This window comes from Lactuca saligna, chromosome 5 (genome assembly GCF_052625555.1).
Source record: "Lactuca saligna cultivar CGN05327 chromosome 5, ASM5262555v1, whole genome shotgun sequence".
Lineage (NCBI taxonomy): Eukaryota > Viridiplantae > Streptophyta > Magnoliopsida > Asterales > Asteraceae > Lactuca > Lactuca saligna.
This window is the reverse complement of record NC_136421.1, coordinates 41659889-41678419: the sequence shown is the minus strand read 5'-3', so window position 1 is coordinate 41678419 and position 18531 is coordinate 41659889.

Here is an 18531-nt window from a genome sequence, read left to right as displayed (position 1 = left end):
AGTCCATCTCACTCTATGACTTTCGTCACCCTTGAACCTTTCGGTTCGGCTATAGCTAGCAGCCATGTGCGGGATAGTCAGTCCCATATAGATCTATAGACTCAAGTCACACTCCCTATCTAAGAGATTTTGGTTATAGAGGCAGTCCTCCACTCGCGTATCTTTGTGGAGTGTTCTCCGAGGACGTATCTCCAATTTATAGGAATAACAAATTTACTAGTAATAATACTTAAAGATCAAATGACTATCCTCCACTCACGTATCTCTGTGGAGTGTTACCGAGGACAATACAATGTTCTAAGTTCAAATGTTATGCTTTTAACTGTTATAATGTGGGAAAACATTTGTGAAAATACAAGATACAACAATTTATACTATTTTTCACAAATAATATGATAATGTATTTTGTAGGTTTAAATGGTTGTTTGTTACGACTGTCAGTGTTAGAAGCATATATAATATGAAACACAACACATATAAAACAAGTTTTGGTTACAATTATTACTTGTACTTTGCTTGTATTCCCCCCTGAAAACAGTGAAAACATTGAAGAAGGGTAGGGGTATGAACTCACTAGATGAGAAAACGTGTCGGTTTGGATGCTATGAGTCGTTTCGGGGCTTGATAACGCGCGAGGTTCCTATGTAATACGAAATGGTATACAAATGTATCTAATTAGACTTTAAATCACTAATTAGATTTGATTACACACTCCAATACGAGAAAACACTTCAAACAAGTGTTTGGAGTGACCCGAGTGACATCTACGGACGTATATGGCTTTGGAAAATGAGTTTGCTCTTCAAGAGTAAACTCCTTAGGGAGTTTACGGCCATAAGACCATGACCATATGAGTTCACGGCCATGAACTCATGAATATGGGGTTTTATGGTGCCAAATGGTCAATTAACACATGGGAAGGGTTGCTACGATTTAATCTAAGGCATAGGAATGAGTTTTACCACCAAAAGGACCATCAAAGGGAGTTTACGACACTAAACTAGGAGTTTACATCCGTAAGCTCCTATACACTTCTTATATTGATGATTTGGTGGCCTTAGATCAATCACATGTGATTCGAACCAATTTTACAAGCCTTAGAATGAATTTAGGGCATCATTTGGCTATTGTTTATGAGTTTACGGCCCAGGAACCCTTTCTAGGGGGTTTTACGGCCGTGAACTCTCCAAGGGGTGGTTTTCATCAAGTTTAAGGCCCCTAAATCGATTGTCGTTGATTCTAGAATTTAATCTAAAGCTATTGGTGTGTTTAAGTGGCTTTTAAACACTCAAATATGAGTTTACTCTCCATGAAGGTGAGTTTACATCCCAAGCATGTTCTTGGGTAGTAAACTAATGTTTACTCCCCAAAAACTTGATTCAATGTGTTCTAAGTCCAGTACAATAAGTCATATAGCCATATCTAAGCTCTAAAGGTCGATTGGAAGGGTTTAAAGGCTCAAAAACCCCTTATATTTCTGATTACGGACCAAGCATGTTCCAGGGACATAAATACATGAAAATGGTCCTAAATGATTGTTTAAACTCGGATTTGAGGGTTTAAGATGCTAATCCGTGAGTTAGGGAAGTTACCTTAGTGATTTGGAGCTTAAATTTGATGATTTTGGACTTGAAACTTGGATTGAGGAAAGTGGTTAGAGAAAGAGTAGTGATAGAGAGTAAAAGCTTCAAATGGAAGTTTAAACCACCTTAAATATGTTCCAACTTTTGGACACGGTGGAATTCTACCCGACACCGACGTTATACGATGCTTTTGGTTGCACCCGATTAAGTTACCGTAACCCGATATGGTCGATTCTAAAATGTTTCCGATTACTAATATGGAGTGATAATATGAGTTCTAAACAATCTTAGACACTCATTAATTCATAATAGAAATCCCACCATTATGACTTAATTTAATGACGTAATGGAAACGAAATTGAAAACGACAGTTATATTAACGAAAAGGGTTACAATTGATGAAACAAACTTCGGGTTGTCACATTATCCCCCCGTCAGAGGGAATTTCGTCCCGAAATTCAGAATTAAGATACAAATCATGGATCTGGGAAGAGATGCGGATACTTCTGTTTCATCGAGTCTTCACGCTCCCAAGTGAACTCTGGTCCCCGCTTTGGATGCGACTTTGTTTCGTGCATTTGATATCTCGATCCATGATTTCTATTGGTTCCTTCACGAAGTTCAAGTTTTCGTTGATCTCGATCTCATCTAGGGGAATCGCGAGGGTTTCATCGGATAAAAACTTTTTAAGGTTCGAGACATGAAAGACGAGGTGGATGTTGCTAAGCCCGTGAGGTAATTGAAGTTTATAAGCTACCGGACCGATCCTGGTGAGGATCTCGAAGGGTCCGATGTACCTCGGATTAAGTTTCCCATGCTTTCCAAAGCATACCATGCCTTTCCAGGGCGAGACCTTCAACGGGACATGGTCTCCAACCTGGAACTCCAGAGGTTTCCGTCGGTTATCAGTGTAACTCTTCTGTCTATCACGTGAAGCTTTCAATCGTTCCCGGATTTGGATGATCTTTTCGGTGGGTTCGCGGATTACTTCAGGACCAGTGAGAGGAATATCGGGGAATCGACTTTGGGTTAGTTGCGTGTCCCCTACCTCGGCCCAGCATAGAGGGGATATGCACTTGCGACCGTAGAGAGCTTCGAACGGAGCAGCCTTGATGCTGGTGTGGTAACTGTTGTTGTACGAGAACTCGATCAAAGACAAATGTGTGTCCCACAACTTTCCGAAATCGATGATACATGCCCTAAGCATGTCTTCTAGGGTTTGGATGGTTCTCTCACTCTGTCTGTCGGTCTGAGGATGATAAGTCGTGCTCATGTCTAGTTTAGTTCCAAGAGACTTCTGAAGAGACTGCCAAAATCTGGAGGTAAACCTGCTATCTCGATCAGAGATAATGGATGCAAGTACACCGTGCAGTCAAACTACCTCCTAGATGTAGATTCGCACAAGTCTTTCAATTTGGAATGACTCTTTGATCAGGATGAAGTGAGCGGATTTGGTCAAACGATCGATAATTACCCAAATGGTATCGTACCCACTCGGACACTTGGGTAACTTGGTGATGAAATCCATGGTAATCATCTCCCATTTCCACTCGGGTGTCTCGGGTTGCTGGAGCAAACCCGAGGGTTTCTGGTACTCGACTTTCAACTTAGCGCAAGTGAGACACTTGCCCACAAACGTAGCGATGTCGGCTTTCATGTTTGGCCACCAGTATTATTTCTTGAGATCTAGGTACATCTTGTCCGAACCTGGGTGAACAGAGTATCTGGTCTTGTGTGCTTCCTCCATGAAAATCTCTCTGAATCCTCCGGACTTTGGAATCCAGATTCGGTCCATGAAACAGTAGACTCTGTCACCTTTTATCTCAAGTTTCTTATCCATTCCCCTCAAGGCTTCGCTTGATTTTTTCTCGGGTTTGAGGGCTTCTATCTGGGCGTCTCGGATTTGCATGGATAATTGGGAATGGATAGTCATTGTCAGTGTCCTCACTTTACGGCTTGAACTTTCCTTTCAGCTAAGGGCATCTGCTACCATATTGGCCTTGCCGGGATGGTAGCGAATTTCACACTCATAATAGCTGAGTAACTCTACCCATCGTCATTGCCTCATGTTTAGGTCTTTCTGATTGAGGATGTGCTGCAAGCTCTTATGGTCAGTGAAGATCGTACACTTGGTTCCATAGAGATAATTTCTCCAAATCTTCAGTGCAAAGACTACGGCTCCTAACTCCAAGTCGTGCGTGGTATATTTGACCTCATGTGCCTTCAACTGTCTTGAGGTATAAGCAATCACGTTTCCTCTTTGCATAAGCACACAGCCTAAGCCCTGATTAGACGCGTCACAATAGTCAATGAAGTCTTCTATCCCTTCAGGTAGGGACAGAACAGGTGCGCTACACAAGGCTTGCTTTAACGTCTGGAATGGGGATTCTTGCTTTTCACTCCAACAAAAGGGTACACCTTTCTGTGTTAGAGTGGTTAGGGGTTTGACGATTTTGGAAAAGTTCTGGATGAATCTTCGATAATAGCCAGCGAGACCCAAGAATTGACGGATTTCTGTGGGTGTCTTTGGTGCCGACCAATTCTCTATCGCTTTAATCTTGGAAGGATCCACATGAATTCCCTCCTCGCTTACCACGTGACCGAGGAAAGTTACCTTCCGGATCCAGAATTCACACTTGGAAAATTTCGCGTACAGCTTCTCGGATCTAAGGGTTTCCAACACTAACCATAAGTGTTGCTTGTGATCTTCTTCACCAATGGAGTACACAAGTATGTCGTCTATGAACACGATGACGAACTTGTCTAAGAAGGGACGACACACCCGGTTCATCAGGTCCATGAACATTTTCGGTGCATTGGTTAGACCAAAGGGCATCACTAGGAACTTGTAGTGTCCATATCGAGTCCTGAAAGCTGTTTTGGAAACATCACTCTCCTGAACTCATAGCTGATGGTACCCAGATCGAAGGTCTATTTTTGAGAAGTAGCTGGCTCCTTCAAGTTGATCGAAGAGGTCATCTATTCGCGGAAGGGGATATCGGTTCTTGACGGTTAACTTGTTCAATTCATGGTAGTCGATACATATATGGAAGGATCCATCTTTCTTCTTTACAAATAAAACCGAAGCTCCCCAGGGTGAGGCACTCGGTCTGATGAACCCTTTGTTGAGTAACTCGTTGATTTGGCTGGATAACTCCTGCATTTTTTATAGAGCTAAGCGATATGGAGACTTGGCTATGGGGGTAGCTCCAGGAATTAGGTCAATGCGAAATTCGACCTGACGTTCGGGAGGAATTCCTAGAAGCTCTTCTGGAAAAACATCAGGAAAGTTGCAGACTTCAGGGATGCTCGCGAGGTTTTTAATTTCCTTTTTCTCATTGATTATATAGTCTAGGAATGCTTGGCACTCCTTTCGAAAGAGCTTCTAAGCTTTGATGCATGAAATGATGCGAAGGTTGGAGCTGAGTTTATCGCCATAGATCATGAGAGTTTGATTCCCAGGAAGATTGAGACGGATGGCTTTTTCGTAGCAAAGGATATCAGCATGATTGGGACTCAACCAATCCATGCCAATGATAATATCAAAGCTCTTTATGGAGACTGGCATAAGATCGATGGGAAATGAATGAGCGTTCAGGGTAAGGGTACAACCTATGAATATGTCGTTAGCGTTTTCTTTCTCACCGATAGCCATCTCGACTGTAAACATTTCAGTTAATGGTTGGGGATTAGGTTTTAGAATATGTTTGAACGAATGACTAACAAAACTTCTTTCAGCACCCGAATCGAAAAGAATACTAGCGCAAGAGTTTTCGAGAAGGAACGTACCCGAAACAACAGTAGGATCGACGACTGCCTCCTCCCGTCCCATGGCCAGGACTCTCCCGGTATTATCAGTTGTCGCCATCATGGGGCAGTTCCTCTTGTAATGCCCAACTTCTCCACAATTATAGTAGGCTTAACCAATACCTGCTCCAGAAGATTGATTTGCAGATTGGGCTGGTGCCTTGCAGAATCGGACCGTGCACCCCTTTTTACCACAGTTAGTGCATGTTACGACACAGCAGGTGCCAGGGTTATGGTGGTATTTGCACATTTCACACAGAGGAAGGTTACCAACATACATACTGGTAGGGGTTTGAGTTGTAGATCCCATAACAGAAGCAGCAACAACAGGGGTGGTAGCAGCATGGACTGCTACAGTCTGTTGTTTCTTTGAGGATCCTCAAGAAGGTTGGCCTTTCTTCTTCTTCCAGAACTTTCTTTTCTCACCACTCCTCTTGGTCGTTTCAGGAATGGTGGTTGTTTCCTCAATCTCATCACTATGGTCAATCAGAATTTAGGCTAGGCTTTTGGCATTATCATAAGTATCCGGCCTCGCAGATAAGACATTTCCTTTAGTCGGTTGGGTCAGTCCCCAAATAAATCTCTCTATCTTCTTACTCTCCGGGGTAACCATTCCCGGACAGAGCAGCGCCAGGTCATCAAATCTTGAGGTGTATGCAACAATATTGGAACCCTTCATCTTCAGGTTCCAGAGCTCGTGCTCTAACTTCTGTATTTCTCCTTGAGGGCAGTACTCAGCTAGAAGGATTTCTTTCATGGCTTCCCAACCCATAGCATTGGCTACATATAGGGTCAGGGATTTGACTTGGCCGTTCCACCAAGTCAGGGCTTTATCGATAAAGGTACAGGCTGCAAACTTTACTTTATCGGACTCCAAACAAGCACAGATTTCAAAGATGGATTGGATTTTCTCGAGCCATCGGGTGAGGGAAATGACACCTCCAGTGCCATCAAAGGATGTGGGTTTCGCATTCATGAAATCTTTATAAGAACCCCCCCCCCCTTTCGGTGTCCTTGGCTATCTTCTGGAATTTGGGGTTGGGGACCACCTCCTAAACTACCGGGGTTCATTTGTGACATGGTGGTTGTCACTGCGGCAGTAATAGCCGTCTGTAGCGTTACAAGATAAATTTGAGGAGAAGGTGGTGGTGGAGGGTTGTTGGTCTTTGAGTTGGGTGTCTTTCTTGGAGGCATCTTGATCTAATAAGATCAGGAAAGAGAGGATGATAAGTCCTCCGAATTGAATCAAGAGATATGACAGATATATATTCCGTATAAGCGATAAAGCAGGAAAGAGTTATCAAGACAGATAAATTATTGCTAACGGAATGATCAGGGAACAATGCTTGAATGAGGATTTCTAAAAAGGATTGGCTCGAGAAATACTCCCATAGTATTTCATGATTCGCTACGACCATGGTTTGATGTTTGGGGTATTAGGGTAAGTTTTAGGCATGCTGAACACCACAGTCACTCCCAAGCACATGTCGGCCATGTCTCGAATGAATATAGTTGGCCAGGCTATATTAATCCTAGACACGACTACATAACTGCCCAGGTTTGACCGCAGCTTACGACACCCATTTCCTTATGTTTTGTTCTACTTGTAGTTACGTATCTCGGCGGTTAGGTATACTTGTATACTTTTGAAAATACTTATACTTTGAAGTATACTTTTAGTTCAGAGCACTTAGACCCCTTTAATGTTTATAGTTTTATACAATGTAAGGTTTCGTATACTTAGTTCACTATATACAAGTGCTCTGATACCAATCTATCACACCCTGAAAACCAAGGCGGAAACATTTTCAGGGCGGACTCCACGTTGAGTATCAAATCCAATACACATAGTAAGCAAAGTAAACAACCATTACATTACATATAGAAATTTACATTTGTTCAAAAGTGAAGTTGTACAGTGTTATACATATGTATATATGAACGAACATAAGACGCGACTTCAACGTGCTCCGTCTTCGCCAAAAGGATCATCGGGTACCTGTCTAATGCGGACCTGAGAATACAAGCAGTTTGAAAATCAGCATAAAGCTGGCGAGTTCATAAGCGGTTTTGTTTTCGGAAAATGTACGAGTTTTCCTTTTGGTTTCTGAAAATGTTACAACCCAAGGAAATCCCATATTTTCTTATATGTAAAGTTTAGTTATCTGTTATGTTACACGGTACTGGTTATGTTCAACTGTTAACCCAGGAAAATCCCATATTTTCCTAATGTGAAAGATGTATACTAAAAACCTGGTTATCCTTGTAAAGTGTAGGTTAGTTAACCTATCCAAAATGTAATGTAAAAGATGTACACTGAAAATGTATTAGGTTTAACACGTATATAAAACTAATAAATACTAAGTATACTAGTTACTAAACCCATTATTACTAAAAAGTAAATCTGTTATCCAAATTGCGTGTTCCATAACCATACTATAGACTAATTATGGCAATAAGTAGTCCATCTCACTCTATGACTTTCATCACCCTTGAACCTTTCGGTTCGGCTGTAGCTAGCAGCCATGTGCGGGGTAGTCAGTCCCATATAGAGCTATACACTCAAGTCACGCTCCCTATCTAAGAAATTTTGGTTATAGAGGCGGTCCTCCACTCGCGTATCTCTGTGGAGTGTTCTCCGAGGACGTGTCTCCAATTTATAGGAATAACAAATTTACTAGTAATAATACTTAAAGATCAAATGAGTATCCTCCAATCGCGTATCTCTATGGAGTGTTACCGAGGACAAAACAATGTTCTAAGTTCAAATGTTATGCTTTTAACTATTATAATGTGGGAAAACATTTGTGAAAATATAAGATACAACAATTTATGCTGTTTTTCACAAATAATATGATAATGTATTTTGTAGGTTCAAACGGTTGTTTGTTACGACTGTCAGTGTTAAAAGCATATATAATATGAAACACAACACATATAAAACAAGTTTTGATTACAAGTATTACTTGTACTTTTCTCGTATTCCCCCTGAAAACAGTGAAAACATTGAAGAAGGGTAGGGTATGAACTCACCAGATGAGAAAACATGTCGGTTTGGATGCTATGAGTCGGTTTGGGGCTTGATAACGCACGAGGTACCTATGTAATACGCAATGGTATACAAATGTATCTAATTAGACTTTAAATCACTAATTAGATATGATTACACACTCCAATACAAGAAAACACTTCAAACAAGTGTTTGGAGTGACCCGGGTGACATCTACGGACGTATATGGCTTTGGAAAATGAGTTTGCTCTTCAAGAGTAAACTCCTTAGGGATTTTATGGCCCTAATACCATGACCATATGAGTTCACGGCCGTGAACTCATGAATATGGGGTTTTATGGTGCCAAATGGTCAATTAACACATGGGAAGGGTTGCTACGATTTAATCTAAGGCATAGGAACGTGTTTTACCACCAAAGGGACCATCAAAGGGAGTTTACGGCCCTAAACTAGGATTTTACAGCCATAAGCTCCTACACACTTCTTATATTGATGATTTGGTGGCCTTAGATCAATCACATGTGATTTAAACCAATTTTACAAGCCTTTGAATGAATTTAGGGCATCATTTGGCTATTGTTTATGACTTTACGGTTCAGGAACCCTTTCTAGGGGGTTTACGGTCATGAACTCTCCAAGGGGTGGTTTTCATCAAGTGTAAGGCCCCTAAATCGATTGTGGTTGATTCTAGAATTTAATCTAAAGCTATTGGTGTGTTTAAGTGGCTTTTAAACACTCAAATATGAGTTTACTCTCCATGAAGGTGAGTTTACTTCCCAAGCATGTTCTTGGGTAGTAAACTAATGTTTACTCCCCAAAAACTTGATTCAAGGTGTTCTAAGTCCAGTACAATAAGTCATATAGCCATATCTAAGCTCCAAAGGTCGATTGGAAGGGTTTAAAGGGTCAAAAACCCCTTATATTTGTGATTACGGACCAAGCATGTTCCAGGGCCATAAATACATGAAATGGTCATAAATGATTGTTTGAACTCGGATTTGAAGGTCTAAGATGCTAATCCGTGAGTTAGGGAAGTTACCTTAGTGATTTGGAGCTTAAATTTGAGGATTTTGGACTTGAAACTTGGATTGAGGAGAGAGGTTAGAGAGAGAGTAGTGACAGAGAGTAAAAGATTCAAATAGAAGTTTAAACCACCTTAAATATGTTCCAAGTTTTGGACACAGTGGAATTCTACCCGATACCGACGTTATACGATGCTTTTGGTCGCACCCGATTAAGTTATCGTAACCCGATATGGTCGATTCTAAAGTGTTTCCGATTACTAATATGGACTGATAATATAAGTTCTAAACATCTTTAGACACTCATTAAGTCATAATAGAATTCCCACAATTATTACTTAATTTAATGACGTAATGGAAACGAAATTGAAAATGACAATTATATTAACGAAAAGGGTTACAATTTATGAAATGAACTTCGGGTTGTCACACATATCCAGTCGATAAGACTGAAGGGGTAGGCCAAGAAGCTAGATATTCCTATCAGTATGATTATGTATGCTATAATGTGGAAGTGGTAGGGGTGAAATAGACCCCGTATCCAGTCGATAAGACCGAAGGGGTAGGTCCAACACCCAGATATGTCTGGCAGTATGATTGTGTGTGCTATCATGTGGTAGTGGTAGGGGTCAAATAGACTGTGTAACTGGTTGAAAGAGACCGAAGGGGTAGGACAGTACCCTGATATGGAAGGCAGTTACTGGTTGAAAGAGGCCGAAGTGGTAGGCCAACACCCTAATATGCTAGGCAGTTACCGGTTGAAAGAGATCGAAGCGGTAGGCCAACACCCTGATATCCGGTTGATAAAACCGAAGGGGTAGATTGGACACCCAGATATGCCTGGCAGTATGATTATGTATGCTATTATGTTATAGTGGTACGGTGAAATCGAACCTGTATCCGGTCGATAAGACTGAAGGGGTAGGTCGGGTACCTAGATATGCCTGGCAGTATGATTATGTATGCTATTATGTCGTAGTGGTACGGGTGAAATAGTCCCCGTAACCGGTTGAAAACTACAAAAAGGGAAGACCAGCATCCTGATATGCTAGGCAGTTACCGGTTGAAAGAGACCCAAGGGGTAGGCAAGCAACCTGAAATGCTAGGCAATTATCGGTTGAAAGAGATTGAAGGGGTAGGCCAGCACACGTATATGCTTGGCAGTTTGTTATTGTATGATATGTGGTATGATGGTGGAACTCACTAAGCTTCGTGCTTATGGTTTCCTGTTTTGGTTTCAGGTACTTCTTCATCAAAAGGAAGGATTCGACTTGATTGCAACGCATCTCACTATGTATTTTTCGCATTGTGAGACCCTTGGGGATTGCACTATGATATTGTTTTACTATCACATGTTGTGGTTTTGATTTTTGTCACCTGGGTTTAAGTATGATTTGAATGACACTGATGATGTTTTCCGACTACTATTTTTATAACTTACCTAATTAAAAATGAAGCTTTTGGCTCAAAATTTTGGGATGTTACATAACCACCCCTCCATTTAATGTAAATACCGAGCCAGATTGAGAAGGATACTTGTCTTCATCTATTTGAAAGTTGACATCACTATACCTATTCACTCTGAACGTATCCTTTGTCATTCGAAAATACTTGACAATGTTCTTAAATGTTGTCCAGATTTCCGTGATAGCGAATGACCATGCTTAAAGCATGGGACCCATCAGGACAAGTACATGTCATAACGTACATGATTGATCCTACAAACCGAAGAATTAGAGACTCGAATCATATCAACTATCTCTTCATCCTTAGTTGGGCTTTGAGTGTTACTCAATTTGGCATTGTTTGGAATAAGTTGCTCTATATTCTTGGAATTTTCCATACTAAACCGTTTTAGTACCTTGTCCAAGTATGTACTTTGACTAAGTCCAATTAGCTTGTTCTCTCTATCTCACAAAATTCAAATCTTGATAATATAGGTTTCCACTTCTAGATCCTTCATAGATAAAAACTTTCCAAGCCAGGATTTCACTTATTGCAAGGTTGGAATTTCATTTTGCATGAGTAGTATGTAATCAACATAAAATACTAGAAATGTTACTATACTCCTACTAGTTTTGACATATATGCAAGACATATCCTCACCCTTAGAAACACAAAATTCTTTGGCTTTTTCATGGAGAAAAAGATTCCAGATGCAAGATGCTCTATTAAATCCATAGATGGATTACTCAAGCTTACACACCCTATTGGGAAACTTTGCATCTACAAAACACTCTAGCTGACTCCTATGAACATCTTTTGCTAACTTCCCATTAAGGAAAACATATTTGACATCCATCTGCCAAATTTCATAATTATGAAATGCAGCTATGGCCACCAGTATCTAAATACGTTTTATCTTAGCCACTGGTGGGAATATCTCATCATAGTCAACCCCTTGGGTTTGAGTAAAGTCCTTCACAACCAGTCGTGCCTTGAAAGTGTGCACATTTCCATCCATGTCGGTGTTCTTCTAGAACATCCATTTGCAACCAACTCTCTTTTGACTAGGTTGTTGATCAACCAAATTCTAAACTTGGTTTCCATACATGGAATTGATCTTGCTGCCCGTTTCCTCTTTCCATTTATTTTGCTTCCTTGTACTTAGCTGGCTCATCCAACTTTATCCGTTTTTGATCACTAGTAAACGCATCACCATTTGAAGTTATATGGAAGACATAAATCTCAGGTGGCATGCTTACTCATTGGAATGAAGAAGAGGTAATGAATTGTCAATTGGCTCAACTTGAATTTCTTCTAGTGTCTTCTAAGGTTCCTTCATTTGTTGACTCTTGATTCTCTTCAATGTTAATTGTGCTCCCATTATTCTCTTTGCATATAGAGTTCTATTTCATGAAAGACTCCTCTTTGTGCTACAAAGAACATGTTTTCACTAAGCCTGTAGAACAAATATCCAAAAGACTTTTATGGGTAGACAATGAAAATAAATCTCTCACTTCTAGCTTCTAGCTTGTCATGACTCTCTCGTCTAATGTAATCTTCACAACCCCAGACTATGATATGTGTTAATGAAGGAACTTTCCCTATCTATATTTCATGAGGTGTTTTGGAAACCTTTTCAGGAGTGACAAGAGTGAGTATAAGGACGACTATCTCTAAGGCATACCCTATAAGGAAATGGTAAGAGCGGCTCAACTCATCATGGAACGAACCATGTCCAAAAATGTTTGATTGCGCCTCGCAGCCATACCATTAAGTTGTGGTGTCCTAGGAGGAGTCAATTGTGAAAATATTCCACATTCCTTGAGGTATTCGTAGAGCTCGATATGTAGATAATCTCCTCCTCCATCAGATCGGAGCATCTTTATCTTCCTGCCTAATTGATTCTCGACTTCATGCTTAAACTCTGTGAACTTTTCAAAGGTTTCCGATTTATGTCTGATCTAAAAGATATAACAACATATACCATAATAATCTATAAATGTTACATAAAATCGATCAGCATCTCAGTTGGTGGATCTAAAGGGTCCACACATCTATGTTTATGACGTCCAATAAACCCTCACCTCTTTCACAAGACCTACTGAAAGGAGATTTTTCATCTTTCCCAAAAGACAAGATTCTCATTAATCACTTGGCCATAAGTCAAAATATTCCAAGACTCCACAGTTTTGGAGTTGGTCGATGCATTTCTTGTTAATGTGTCCAAGACGACAATGCCACAAGCATGCCTTGTCTAGACAATTCAACAAATCATTGTGAAATAAACTATTGCCTAATCTATTAACACGAGTCACAGTTTCATACACACCATTACATGGTAAAGCTTCAAATATAAAAACACCATTTTTATAAACTCGAATTGAACCATTCAATTCATCAAAAGAGTTGCAAAACCTTGTCTAAAAAACGCATGAAAAGAAATAATGTTTCATGTAATTTCTAATGGGTAGAAACAATCAATTAAACTAATCCTAACATCACTACTAAATATGAATTGATAAGTCCTAATCTTGCTAACATGAGAAAATTGCCTTTTTCCCATGAACAAATTCATCCTTCCATGCTCCACCTCCTCACTTTCTTTTAGCCCTTGCAAATCATAACAAATATGAAATCCACATCTTGTATCAAGAACCCGAGAATGAGTAAATGGTGAGTTATTAGTAAAAATATTATATATACCTTTCGATAATGGTTTTAATTTGCTATCCTTGATGTCTTGCTCGTATTTGAGGTAGCTCCTCTTCCAATGGCCCTTGTCATTGTAATACCAAAAAATGCCCTCTTTGGGGTCACTAATAGTTGGAATGTCTGAATTGGACATTGTCTTAGACCTATTGCTTGATGACCCTGCATGGGCCTTGTTCTACTGGTAAGCTTTAGGAGCAACCTTCCTTTTCTTCCCATTACCTTTTTCAATGGTGAGAAGGGAGCATTAGTAGGAGGGACTAAGTCTTCCCCTTTAATCCTGAAGCAACATTTTGTAGCAAGTTGTGGAGTTGGGCCAATGTGGTTTCTGTGTTGTTCAAATGATAAGATAATATAAACTGATCATAAAAACTTGGCAAGTAGTTTAAGACTGTGTCAATGGCCAACTCCTCGTAAAAGGGCACGTTGAGAATAACAAGGAGCCCCACGTATCATTGCATTCTTTGCACATGGTTGTAGACAGACTCTCCCTCTTTCATCTTCCAAGCCAAGATGGACTTGACCACTTCGAATTTCTCTTAATGAGCTCTCTTGTGGTACTTTCCCGCAAGGTTATTGTTCATCACAAAAGGCCAATAGTCCTCATAGAACTTATGAATTTAGGATTCATTGTGGCGACCATGATGCGAGCGATTTTTGTGGCATCTTCGTAGTGTTTTCTATAGGAGGCTACCTGTTCAGGAGTAGCAATGTCTTCATTAACTTCAACGATTTTCTTCAAGTCCATATTATTTTATTTAAAATCGAAGAGCCATTATGATGTTGCACATCCAATAATTGTAGTTGGAACCGTCAAAAGTCACTTTGGAGAAGATGGAGGGTAGGGAGAAACCCAAGTGGAGGGTAGAAGATGATGGAGTAGAAGCATTAACACGAGTAGACATCTATAGAGAAAAAAGAAGAATAGTTCTAGTTAAAAGGGATGTTGTAATCTTAGTAAAAATTTATGATGGTTGACAACTAAGAAAAGGGATGTTGTAATCTTATTAAAATTTATGATGGTAGGTAAAAGCAATTCACAAATTTCAAACTATGAAATTCCACGATCTTTTGAGATTCATTAAATCTATCAATGACATATTTAATCTTATATTATGCTATACTATTTGTGACTGAGATACCGAGGATCACAAACTAGATGTGAATAACCATACAAATATGCTTGCCACTCTTGATGTTATTTATCATCTCATTTTAACGTGCCGGTTAACCACAAGTGCTGCATTAATCAACGATAATTTTAAAGATTCCCATTACTACTCTTTATAGTCACTATTAGTGTGCCGGTTAACCACACGCATTCAACTAACTATGATAATGTAAAATGTGGAATTTTATGGATTAATATACTTTTTCACATTTTCCTACAGTAACTAAGAGTGACATTTTATAAAAGAGTTTAGTTACCTTTTATGTCATTATACTTGTTAATGAAGTTATTTTCGTTCTGCTAATGACCCTCTACAAAACGAGGAAGCGGTGGGTGAGAGCGGACACCCATTCAACTACCATTTTATAGGTAGTTTCCATATACCCCTTATAGTTCGGCTTCATGAATGACGCATACTAGCGATCCGACTAACTTAATCTTATATAAGGTGTATTTTAAAACCTTTCAAAACACAAGGTTCAAATTAGACTTTCGAAATTAAGGAATTAATATAATTTAAAATAAACCAATTATTTCTTTGATCTTTATCTTTTAATTAATCAAATAATTAAAACATAAGGATAATAAAAAAATTCTAGATAAGAAAATCAGATTAGAAAATATAATTATTCAATTTTATACAATTAGAAAAACATTATCTAAAGTAATCATCATAATTAATTTATGAATTAATCTAAAAATGATTCTGCCTGATTCGAGGGTCTAGCACGTCACGATAGACCACTACCATGTCGTGGTGGAACGAAAAAGAACCTGAATCTGTAGATCACCACGTCATGGTGGGAAAACAGCATGTCGTGGTGGAGTGACAGAATGACGATTATGTCTTTCCTCCAATGGGTTTTGTTCAAGTTCAAGCAATGTACATTCAATTCTTTGACTACCATATTTTAAGATACCACTGATGGGTTGTACATGTATTAACACGGATAAATCCTTAACACTTAAGGGTACATGAAACCTAAGTATCTAGGTCATAACACTATTTGATGTAACATTCTATTGAAAATTGTAGAAGGAACAACATTCCTTCTGATCGTTATAGTAAACAATCAAGAATCCTTTCTTCAATAACTTTAAAGCTAGCACCACAAGTTTCGTGCCTCTGATGGTTCACACCGAATCCTTTCTTCAATAACTTTAAACAACATTTCCGTTCTTGGTTCTTAGAATCAAGTGGTAGCCAAAAATTGAAGGCTAGGGGTCCTTATATAGTGTAACTTGGAAACCATAGATAACCCTATATGAATAAAATAATATTTATTCAACTTGGAAATTATCCAGCTTCCTATTTATATACAATGAATATTCCAGATGTGTGTATTTCCCTGTTACATTGTTTGAAAACACCAGAATGTGGTTCAAGGCGCTACGACCGAGAAACATCACGAGTTTTGAACAACTGAGATACATTTTCCTTAACAACATCATGCAAATAAGGAAGGATAGGAGATGCAAACTCCATAATGGCATTCAAGTAAAAAGAAGGAGAATCGATAAGGGCATACAATGATAGATTCACGCTGGCGACACTTAACATCCCAGGTAATGAAGAGTTACTTATTACTGGCACCTTCGCCCAAAGTATACAGCCCAGACCTTTGTCAAAAAAGATGTAGGGGAGGGTACCTTAGTTGAGAGACGACCTCAAATACGAAGTTGAAAAATACCTCTAGAAAATAAAAGGTGAGGATCGGAAGGAAGCCAACCTAAGGGCCATCGTGAAGAGGCAGACAAAAATATTGAGGTACTACCTAAAAATATCATCAATATCAGCTTATCGTTAAAAGAACCACGAATAGGCAGCTGGAACCCCATGCATTTACTTGTAATAAGGACCTATGTGCATCAAAAACAAATTCATCTAGTGTTGATCGATAACGACAGTTGAACCAACATTCTTTACAAACACTATGCCCGCTAACTCTCAGCTCCATCAAAAGAAGGTCTAAAACCCTCAACTAGGGGTCCATACATCGGGATCATCGGACATCAGTTATGGCCGCTAGGCACCATAAATCTCCCACATAAATTATTCATCCATGACAAAAAAGAAACAACCACAAGGTTAATAAAGTTCTCAATGGTACATCGCCTAGCCGACAACGACATAATCCTCAGACGGCTAACGCTCTTCCAGATCTGAGTTAGCCACAATCATCGCCTACAACCCACACACACATTGCATCCAAGCTATCACTACATTGGAAACAACTCATTTGCCAAAGAAATGAAGAACGCGTCACCGTACGAAGAAGCATCCAATCATGGAGACTATCACATGAAACCAAGATGGCATGATAAAAAAATTTCGTGAACACTCAACTATGCCAGAGGATGCGAAGGCAGTCGGCGTGAACACTCACTGGGGGTTGACTTCTTTTAGATTACTCACACACCATCCGATAATATGATGCCATGATGGGTGGCAATGGAATGTATCGACCATCCCATCCTGAATAAGGTACAAGAACCACACCCAAAGGGTAACAAAACAAACAAAGAAAAGCTTGAGACTGTGTAACGACCCGAATTTTCAAAAGAAATGTTTCATTTTTAATTAATCAAACACATTTCCACAAAATCATGAAATCTCAACATAATTGTTTTCAAATCCACATTTATTACATATTTATTTAAAACTGTCAGAGTGTCCCACTAAATATCGGTGAGAGAGTGCACACCACGCCATCACACATTGTCCTTGCCTTTGGGCTCAGAAGTACCTGAAACAAATCCACAAACTATAAGCTAATGCTTAAAGAGTCCCCCAGAGTATACCCCTAACACAAACCACATAACACATATCATTTTAGCTATAAAGCTACACATATCACGTAATACATGCATACAACATATAAGGAAGCCATGGAAACCCTCCAGGGTATTACACCTAATGCCATGGGAACCCCAACATGGTTTTATCTACCATGGGAGCTCCCACATGGTCTTCCTGCCTTGGGAACCGTCACAAGGTCTTCCTGCCTTAGGAATCCCCACAAGGTCTTCACTACTAACCAAGACATAATGAAAACTATACAAGCAGATATACTAGGATGCCATGGAAACCCTCCAAGGTATTATACCAAATGCTAGGGGAACCCCCACGTGGTCTTCCATGCAAATGCCATACTATCATAATGTATAATCAATCAACAATCCAAATAACATTAAATGGGTTGGCCTTGGTGCCTTAGACCCATTGGTATGTTGAGAAGACTCACCTCTCAAATGTTGAACTAACAAGCTAGAATCATGTATGTCCCACGCACTGCACTTCCTCAACTACCTATAACCATTATGTTGTCATAATCCCATAATTACCCTTAAAGTCAACTCTGGGCAATCCTGGCCAACAACCAATGTAACAGTCCATGTTGACCTCGACTCGTTGAGTGCACCCATGAACTCGTTGGGTTCTTGTATAACTCATTAACTTGTCGAGTTACCTTCTGTAACTTGTTGAGTTCTTCCTGAGTCCATCACTGAGTCATCCTATTGACTCGTTAACTTTTTCATATGTCCAGAAACTAAGATCTAAACAGACCAAAACCATAATCCTACGTTGCACTTATACAGAAACCCAGAAATGGGAAAACCCTACCTAGAGTCATCGAGTCACTTAAGGGACTCGACGAGTTCCATTAGTTCTTAACAAGTTCAGCTCTTTTTAGTTGGATCTAGGGTCTCAAATCCAGATCAAAAGTCCCTTAGTGTTGATATCACGTAAAGTTGCAAGCTTTACATGCATACAAGGCCTTA